Below are 9,420 nucleotides of genomic sequence, written 5' to 3'. Positions count from 1 at the left end.
GCTGCGCCAGAGCTGTCTGAAGGAGTTCTCTAACCCGGCGGGTTTCAACCGCCGTTGGAGAGTCGCCATCAATTGGGAGAGCCGCCAGCCGTGCCGCCGCGGCGACCATGTTTTCCAGTGGGTTGGCATAATGACCCGGTGGTATTGGCACGTACTGAGGCGGGGCAGGGTTCACCCGGGGAGGTCCCATCACTTGGGGCTGAATTGGTGTCCCAGCCCCGGGCACTATGATCTCCGGCGGGTTACTAGACCCTACACTCGGCGTGTTGAAGAGGTTTCGAGGATCGTAAACCGGTGGGAGTTGAGATTGGGCCTTTTGATGCCTCCTTCTCATGACCTCATTGGATGCGTTTTGATCCATCGTGAGCCGGAAGGACTGTGCCTGAATCAGCTGAGTCTGGGCGTCGAGAGCCGCCCTCTCTGCAGCCATCCTGATCCCCTCCGCCGCCAGATCCTCCTTGGCCTTTGCTAGATCCAACTTTAACTGTGCCACCTCCGCGTCATGTTGAACTTGATCCGCCGGAGCCACCGTAGCAGTCAATAGGACCGGCATCTTATCTGTGAGATCCATCAGCACCTGAGCCGGTGAGGGCACCGGGCTTCCTGACCCGGAGGCGGGGTTTTGAACAGGTTGCGCGCCGGCCATGAAGATTCCAACCCGGCTCGGCGGTTCAAAGGGGTCCGGAATGCTGTCGCCGTCGGAACAGCCACTGAGCCTGCCATCCTAAAGTTGATATAACGAATTTGACTCATCCGTAGCCGACTCGCTGTCAGAGCCGGCAGCCGTCTCATCACCAGATCCAGACCCTTCAGAGAGTCCTCCATGGACACATACCACGAAAGCATGCTTCAAGGCAGGTAGAGCCCGGGTGGGTCGTGCACGCTGAGCCGTCTCGATGAGATCGGTGCAGAGTTCCGGCTCAGGGCCCGGCTCACCAATCTTACCAATGAAGACATGGATTCTGCCGAAGGGAACCCGGTACCCGTACTTGATTGAGCCGGCGTCGGGGCCCCAGGTTGCATCGTCGATGTAGAGCTTGCCGCGACGACTCTTGGTCATACGGCCCATAGCGTATCCCTTGAGCCCTTCGAAGCTGCCCTTCAAGAACTCAAATCCACCGTGCGCTGGCCCCACGGTGGGCGCCAACTATCGTGGAATTGTCACGGCAGATGTCCTCGAGCTAGGACTTAGTCGTGGAGCCATCGCAGCTAGGAAGCTTAAAGGGGTTAAATGGGACAAGGAACACGGGGTTATACTGGTTCGGCCCCTTACGGTGAAGGTAAAAGCCTACGTCCAGTTGAGGTGGTATTGATTATGATTTCGATGACCAGGAAGCTTAATCGCTATGCCTGGTTCTCGACGAGATCTTACTTGTCCCTAAACCGCCGCCGGGTCGCCCCTTTATATAGAGAGGTTGACGCCCAGCGGCTCTCAGAGTCCCGCCCGGCTCATAAGAGTGTCCGGCTCGGACTCTCAACTATTCTTGCCTTACACTACAAGTTCTACCATAATGGCGGTTATCACTACGGGCCTTAAGCCATCTCCGGGTCTTAAGCCCATTATTGACCCGCCGTCTTCAAGCTCGTTACTCGGCTTCGCGTGATGACCATTATGAGTAACCCGGCCCCTCCTGGGCGGGTGACTCTAATGGTTATGCCCTCAACATGATAACCATGGGAAGCATACTGGCTTAAGTAAATGCAGGGAAGATACATGCCACCGGGTCAGGCCCGAGCGGCTTGGGGATGATGCAGCCTGTGGGGCACCCCCAACAAGGTAAGCTAAAGACATAAGAAAAAGGTGTACATGCCATAGGGTCGGACCCACGCGGCCTGGGAATGATGCAGCCCGAGGGGCGCTCCGAGCTAAACTTGGAAAGTGTCACCTGGTTCTGTTGATGAAGGGATGTTGGGGCAGCTGAAGGTATGCGACAAAGGAGTTGCTCCTCATGAGCCACCGGGGCCCTGAGCCTCAGGAGGCTCTGGGGGTCCAGGCGGTTCCTTGAGGACCGTCTCCATCTCCGTCCGGACGGCGTGATGCCTGGCCTCCTGAGCTGCCAGGATGCACCGCAAGTTGCGTTGATAGGCGGATGACACGCTTGGCAGGCCAAAAGGCATGCGAACGTAGCTGTGCGGTGGACCCTCGCAGCGGCCGATGCGCGAAGGCCAGAAGGGCTCCTGAGATGCGGCCCTGTTGAGCCCTGGGACGTCGATGCAGATGCGCAACCCAGCATCCTTGCCTGGATGGGGAGCTGCGCTTCGTGAGCGGCTGTCGCCACGCATGGCCCTTGCGTCTTGCAGTTCCTGAGTGGTCTTGGTGATGAACTCCTGAGCGGTGGGCGCTCCTCGCCCTATGTTCTCCTGAGGGAAACATGCCGTGAAGCACGCTTCCAAGTGGTGCCCGAGCGCCTCCCTCGTGATATTGGCAAGGTCTAAGGCCCCCCAGAAGAGAGCCCCCGAGCCCTACCCGAGGAGGGCGCCAGGAGCGCCTTCCTATGCGATGGAGGGAGGCGCCCCTGGCGCGGGCGCGGATCCTGACGAGGTTCCAGTTGCGACGCCACCCTCCTGAGGTCCTGCACGGCGCAGCTGCTTCTTCTTCTTCTTGGGGGTGGCTTCAGGAGGGCACTCGCCCTTACTGTCGGGGTCGTTGATTGCTGCAGCTTGAAAGGCACGCTCAAGGGAGGACGCCGCATCTCTTTCTTCGCATGGGACCGTGATGATTCCGCCGCTTCCCGGCAACTTGAGGACATTGTAGCCGTGATGGGTCACTGCCATGAACTTGGCCAGGGCTGGGTACCCGAGGATGGCATTGTACGGCAGACAGATGTGCGCGCCGTCGAAGTCGATGAGTTTGATGCATTAGTTCTTGCATTATCCGAAGGTGATGGGAAGGCAGACCTGCCCGATCGGGGTAGTGGAGCCGTCGGTCAATCCTGAGAAAGGCTTGGTGGGATGAAGCTGATCATACGACACTTGGAGGTTGTCGAACGTGTCGACGGACAGGACGTTGAGCCCTGCGCCGCCGTCGATGAGGGTCTTGGTAACTTGCACGTTGCTGATGACTGGGAAGCAAAGCATCGGGAGGGCGCCTGCGGTAGCCGCGAACTTGAGCTGCTCCACCGAACTGAAGGTGATGGCGCACTTGGACCACCTGAGCGGGTGTGTGGCCTCAAGCATGCGGAGGACTGCATTCACTTCATGAGCAAAATGTTTGAAGATACGCTGCAAGGCTGGGGACTGAGCTCCGCCCAAGATGCAGGCGATAGCACGTGGCTCCTGGAAGCCCCCATCCCCCCGTCTTGATGGTGGTCGTCATTCCTTCTTGGTGGCGGAAGTAGTGGAGGAAGACCGGCGTTACCTTGAGGACGATCCTCACGAGGCTGATCCCTCCAAGCGCCCTCGCCAGGCTGATCCTGCCAGCGGTCCTCACGAGGCCGGTTGCACCACTCCTGGCACAGGCCACGGTCGTCCCAGCGTCCGCCACCGCGTCTTCCTCCGTGGCTGTAGCCCCGGTCGTTGCGCTCGGGGCGTCGACCGAAGCATCCTTCTCAGATGGCTCTGAGCTCTTGACAGTCGCTGGTGTTGTGGGTATGCAGGTTATGGAAGGCGCAGAACGGTCGGCTGCTCTTGGATGACTCGGGCTGGTCTCTGCCGCCCTTGGTGTCCGGCTCTGCTGCGAGCACGACTGCTCCCTTGTGCTTCACGTCCTTGGCCTTGGCTTTCTTCTCCTCCGGGTCTGCATCCGGGAACTCAAGGAGGGAGAGGCGCCCTTCCTCAGCTCTTGTGCACTTGGTTGCCAGGTTGAACAGCTCCAGGGATGTGCATAGCTCCTCGTGGATAGCGAGCTCCTCCTTCATCTTGACGTCATGGACGCCATCAGAGAACGCGGAGATAATGGCCCCGTCCGTCACCTTGGGGATCTTGAGGCGAACGTTGTTGAAACACTGGATGTACTTCTGGAGGGTCTCTCCTGGTTGTTGCTTGACGCGGCGCAGGTCACCCGCGGCCGGCGGGCGGTCGCGAGTGCCCTGAAAGTTGGCGACGAAGCGGTCGCGCATCTCGTCCCAGGAGGAGATCAAGCCCGGAGGCAGGTTCAGGAGCCACGAACGAGCAGCGTCTTTGAGCCCCATAGGGAACCAGTTCGCCATGACTTTCTCGTCACCATTGGCCGCCTCGATGCTCAGCTCATAGAGCTGCAGGAACTCCGCGGGGTCGGCGGTGCCGTCATAGCGAGGAGGTAAATCTGGCTTGAACTTTCCTAGCCAGGCGACGCTACGCAGCTCGGGGGTGAAGGCGTGGCAGCCGGCCGTGGTCACCGGGGCCCGTCTTGGAGGTGGAGGTTGGTCTTGACACCCGCGCGCCGCTTCGGCAAGCGGTGCGGGGCCTTGCCGCAGCAAACGATCCTGGCGCGGCGGTGCGAGGAGTGGCAGAGCGTTCTCTTGTAGTCGAGGGACTTCTTGACAGCTTGTTTCTTCACGCGCGGGCGCCGGACGCGGTGGGTCGCGCCGCGGAGCCGCACGCCTTGGCGCCAGGGCGTCGTCTTGGTGCAGAGGTGGTGGAGGTGCTCCGTGAGCTACATCGCCCGTAGCTGGCGGACGGCGAGGCAGTGAGAGGGACGGCGCAGGGGAGCCCCTGCGGTGTTGACGAGCTCGGCGATGCGGTCGAGCCTGTCCTCATAGAGGTCGTCTACCGGGCGGTAGCGCAGGAGCTCGTGCGCCATGAGGAGCACGACCCATGCGTCCATGGGAGCACGACGAGCGTGAGAAGACGAACCAGCGGGAATCGGCGATGGAGTGGCGGTGCGGCCGTCCTGTCGCACCGAGGGGTGCAATGAGGACGCTTGCTGCTCATTCCCCACCGGGCCGGTGGCGGCGTTGGCGGCACGCGACGGAGAGCGACGGGGTGGCCCGCCGATAGGGGCCGTCTGAGGCTGTTGAACTATGTGAATTAAGTCATTGGCGTTTGGTGGCTGGACATATGTACCTTGGAATTTGTCAAGGAAGGCTTCTTCCAAGTCCTCCCAGCTGCCAATAGAATTTTCAGGCAGACTGTTTAACCAGTGCTGAGCTGGCCCTTTGAGTTTTACTGGGAGGTATTTGCTGGCATGGAGATCATCTTCGCGGGCCATATGGATGTGGAGAATAAAATCCTCGATCCATACCGCAGGATCGGTTGTTCCATCGTATGATTCGATGTTTACGGGTTTAAACCCTTCTAGGAATTCATGATCCATTACTTCGTCAGTGAAGCAGAGAGGGTGTGCGGCGCCTCTATATCGGGCTGCATCGCGACGTAGTTCCGATGGAGTCCGTTTGCGGTTTTCGGCCCGGGCGTGACTAGGTTTGTCACGTCCGAATAGGTAGCCATCGTCGCATGTCAAGGCATGTCCTCGCGATCCATAGATCGATCTTGTGTGTCCTATTCTACTATCCAGGTCATGCCGAAGGTCATATGTGTAACCCCGAGCTGTTTTGTCCCTGCCTTTACGGCAAGGTAAGGTGGTCTGGTGTTCGGCATGAGTTTCCGCTTTATCCCAACCGCGTGGTGGTCGGTCAGCCGCATTGCACGATGATGGTACGGGCTCTGGCGCCTCGTCATCGAACTGAGGTAGCAATTTGTGCTTCGGGTAACTTCTGGCTGGGCGCTTAAGGCCATATTCTTCGGCTGTCATGACATCAGTCCATCAATCGTTGAGCAGATCTTGATCAGCTTGAAGCTGCTACTGCTTCTTTTTTAGGCTCCTCGCAGTGGCTATTAGCTGGCGCTTAAAGCGCTCTTGCTCGAGAGGTTCCTCTGGCACGATGAAATCCTCATTGCCAAGGCTCACCTCATCCTTGGAGGGTGGAAGATAAGTGTTGCCCTCCGAGTTGTCGTCTATGGCCTGTTCGTCAGGGCTAACTTGCCCATCTTCCCGATTGTCCTGTTCGGCCGTTAGTTCGTCGGGATCTTCTCTGTCATCGGAACCCTCCAGAGTGTGATCGTCTCCTATGCCGGTGTTGCTGTCCTTGCTGCGGCGGAATTTAGAGCGGCGCCGCTGACGCCGGCGCTTTGGTTGTGTCTTGAGAGGCTCGTCCTCGGCTGGCTTTTCCTTGTCTTCGCCGTTATTCTCTTTGGGTGTATCCACCATGTATACGTCGTATGAAGAAGTGGCCGTCTAGCATCCGGTAAACGGCGGATTTCGGCCATGCTCCTCATCTGCATCGTCGTCCATATCGTCGATGTCCTCGGAGCCGTAATCGAGCATGTCGGTTAAGTCCTCGATAGTGGCTATGTAGTGGGTGGCGGGTGGGAAGCGAACTTCCCCGCTATCAGCCTCCAGTTCAAACCGGACATAGTTCGGCTGTGAGCCCTCCGCTAAGGATAGATTTCTTAATGAGTTTAACACATCGCCTAAAGGCGAGTGCCGGAAGATATCTGTGGCGCTGAATTCGAAGATCGATAACTGATCAAGCTCAGCGTCCATGGATGCACATGGATCGAAGCTTATAGCCAGAGACGAGTCCGGAGTTCCGGTCACATAGATATCACATGAGGTTAAGTCTGTGTGCGGCTTCAACGCCGCGGAGTCTGTGGCCTCCGTGGCGGGGTTGAGCTTCCCGTCCTCGGATGGCGCAGTCTGCTCTGGATCTAAGGCCGGAGCGGTTACAGGTGCAATTTCCTGAGTATGGTCCGATGATAGATTTAAATCATGTTCATCGTAGGGATAGGGAGCGGCTGTCATGGTCTCAAATCCGTCGAAGATCAAGTCTCCGCGGATGTACGCGACGTAGTTCAAGCTCCCAAATCTGACTGATGGCCAGGGGCATAGCTGTCGATCTGCTGCAGATGGCCAAGCGAGTTGGCCCGTAGTGCGAAGCCGCCGAACACGAAGATCTGTCAGGGGAGGAAGGTTTCCCCTTGGACAGCATCGTTGTTGATGTTTGTAGAAGCCATCGAACCTTTTGGGGACGGCACAGTGGAACTCTCAATGAAAGCACCAATGTCGGTCTCAAAACCGGCGGATGTCGGTTAGGGGGTCCCTAACTGTGCGTCTATGGTCAATGGTAACAGGAGACGGGGGACACAATGTTTACCCAGGTTCGGTCCCTCTCTATGGATGTAATACCCTACTTCCTGCTTGATTGATCTTGATGAATATGAGTAATACAAGAGTTGATCTACCACGATATCGTAATGGATAAAACCCTAGAAGTCTAGCCTGTATGACTGTATCAGTTTCCAGACTAAGCCCTCCGGTTTATATAGACACCGGAGGGGACTAGGGTTGTACAAAGTCGGTTACAGAGAAAGGAATCTTCATATTTGGTCGCCAAGCTTGCCTTCCACGCCAAGGAGAGTCCCATCCGGACACGGGAGAGAGTCTTTGGTCTTGTATCTTCACAGCCCATTAGTCCGGCCTATGTCCAACAGGCCGGACGCCCGAGGACCCCTTAGTCCAGGACTCCCTTAGCAGTTGCTTTACAAACTGCTCGTGTGGGGGTACTCTGTGGTGGACGTGGTGCTGTGTCAACTAGAAGTGGGTTACTATCCGCTGGGGTTGGGGTTAGATGGGTTGTATCTAGTTCTCTGTCGAACGGTGTAAGTGTGCAATCTGGAAGAGTCTCGATTATGTGTGATGGGGCTAGTTCATGGGCCAGTACAACCATGGTTCTATCTGCATCGACGGGTAGCACCATCTTTTGTGAAGAACGTTTTTTTGCTCCCTTAGATACTGTCATCACCACCTCCAATTCAAATGGCTGATAAACAAGAAAACAAATTGAACGTACAGACATTGTATGATAGACAGATGTGGTAATTCACATATATGTTGTCTAACCAAACAGGACATCATGACACAATTTCACATATATGATGGCTAACTAAACATGATAGCATGACATATTTTCAGATATATGATGGATAACTTAACAGAATATAATGGCATAATTCAACATATGATGAGTATCTAAACAGGATGGCATGACAAAACTATATGATGTCTTTCTAAAATAGGTTGGGATGAAATAATTCACATACATGTTGTCTAAGTATACCGGATGGCATCATATAATTGACATAATTGATTCATATACTAAGCAGCTGGCACTCGCATGTATGATCTCTAAACTAAGCAGATCGAATTCAATATTGTGCATAAAATGTCTAAACTAAGCAATGCAAGACACCATATTCATGATATGAGAAATATAAACATTGCAACTTAGAGCATACACCTCGGGTGGGATATAGGACTATTCATTTGTCTCTGAATCCTCCTCTGAGGAGCTACCTGTAACCATCGAGATATATGCTTCCACGGGTATCATTCCCTTCTCTAAAGACCTTGTGTTTCACTCCTGATTTTTCCATAACCGGCTCAAATGGCTAATACGCATGAAGAGTAGTTCAATATACATAGAATGTCGACAAATGGAATACATAATGAAAAAAAGATGGCATGAGATAATTCACATATATGATAACTGGCTGAAAAACATGGCATTGCATAATTGACATATCTGATATAGAAAGCAAATAGGAGGCATTCACACAAAGCATGTCTAATCTAAGCAGATGGCATGGCAATGCAAGACACCATATGCATGATATGAGCAATATAACCCTGACAAGTTAGAGCATGCACCTCGGGGGGGGGGGGGGTGACTGGTCATCTGTCTTTGAATCCTCCTCTGAGGAGCTATTTGTAACCAGGAAGAAATCTGCAACGACGGGTAGCACTGAGTGCTCAGAAGACCTTATTTTCACTCCAGATTTTCCCATGACCGACTCAAATTGATGATACACAGGAAGAGTAGATGAATGTATAAAAATTGTTGACAAATGGAATACATTATGGGAAAAAATATGGCACGATAAACATTACATATACGATGACTGGCTAAACAGGATGACATTGCATGATTCGCGTATATGATGCCTGGCTAAAGAAGATGGCCTTACATAATTGCCATATACTCCCTCCGTTCCTAAATATTTGTCTTTTTAGAGATTTCAAATGGACTACCACATATGGATGTATATAGACATATTTTAGAGTGTAGATTCACTCATTTTGCTCCATATGTAGTCACTTGTTGAAATCTCTAAAAGACAAATATTTAGGAACGGTGGGAGTATGATATAGAAACCAAACAGGTGGCATTCACATAAAGCAAAACTAAACTAAGCTGATGACATATAAGATGTATTATGTAAGCAATGCGAGGCGCCATATGCATGATATGACCAACATCAGCATGCCAGGTTAGAGCAAACACCTCAGGGCGTAAACAGGAGTGGTCCGCTCCCTCTGAATCCCCCTTTGAACAGTTATCTTCCTCTGGAATACAATCTGGAATGGCGGGAGGGGGATCCCACTTCGCCCACCATGGAGCGGCGTCTGCATGACATTGTATTCCCACGCAACGGTCTTCTCTT

This window comes from Aegilops tauschii, chromosome 6 (assembly GCF_002575655.3).
Source record: "Aegilops tauschii subsp. strangulata cultivar AL8/78 chromosome 6, Aet v6.0, whole genome shotgun sequence".
Lineage (NCBI taxonomy): Eukaryota > Viridiplantae > Streptophyta > Magnoliopsida > Poales > Poaceae > Aegilops > Aegilops tauschii.
The sequence above is the reverse complement of the archived record's forward strand: the minus strand, read 5'-3'. Positions refer to the sequence as shown.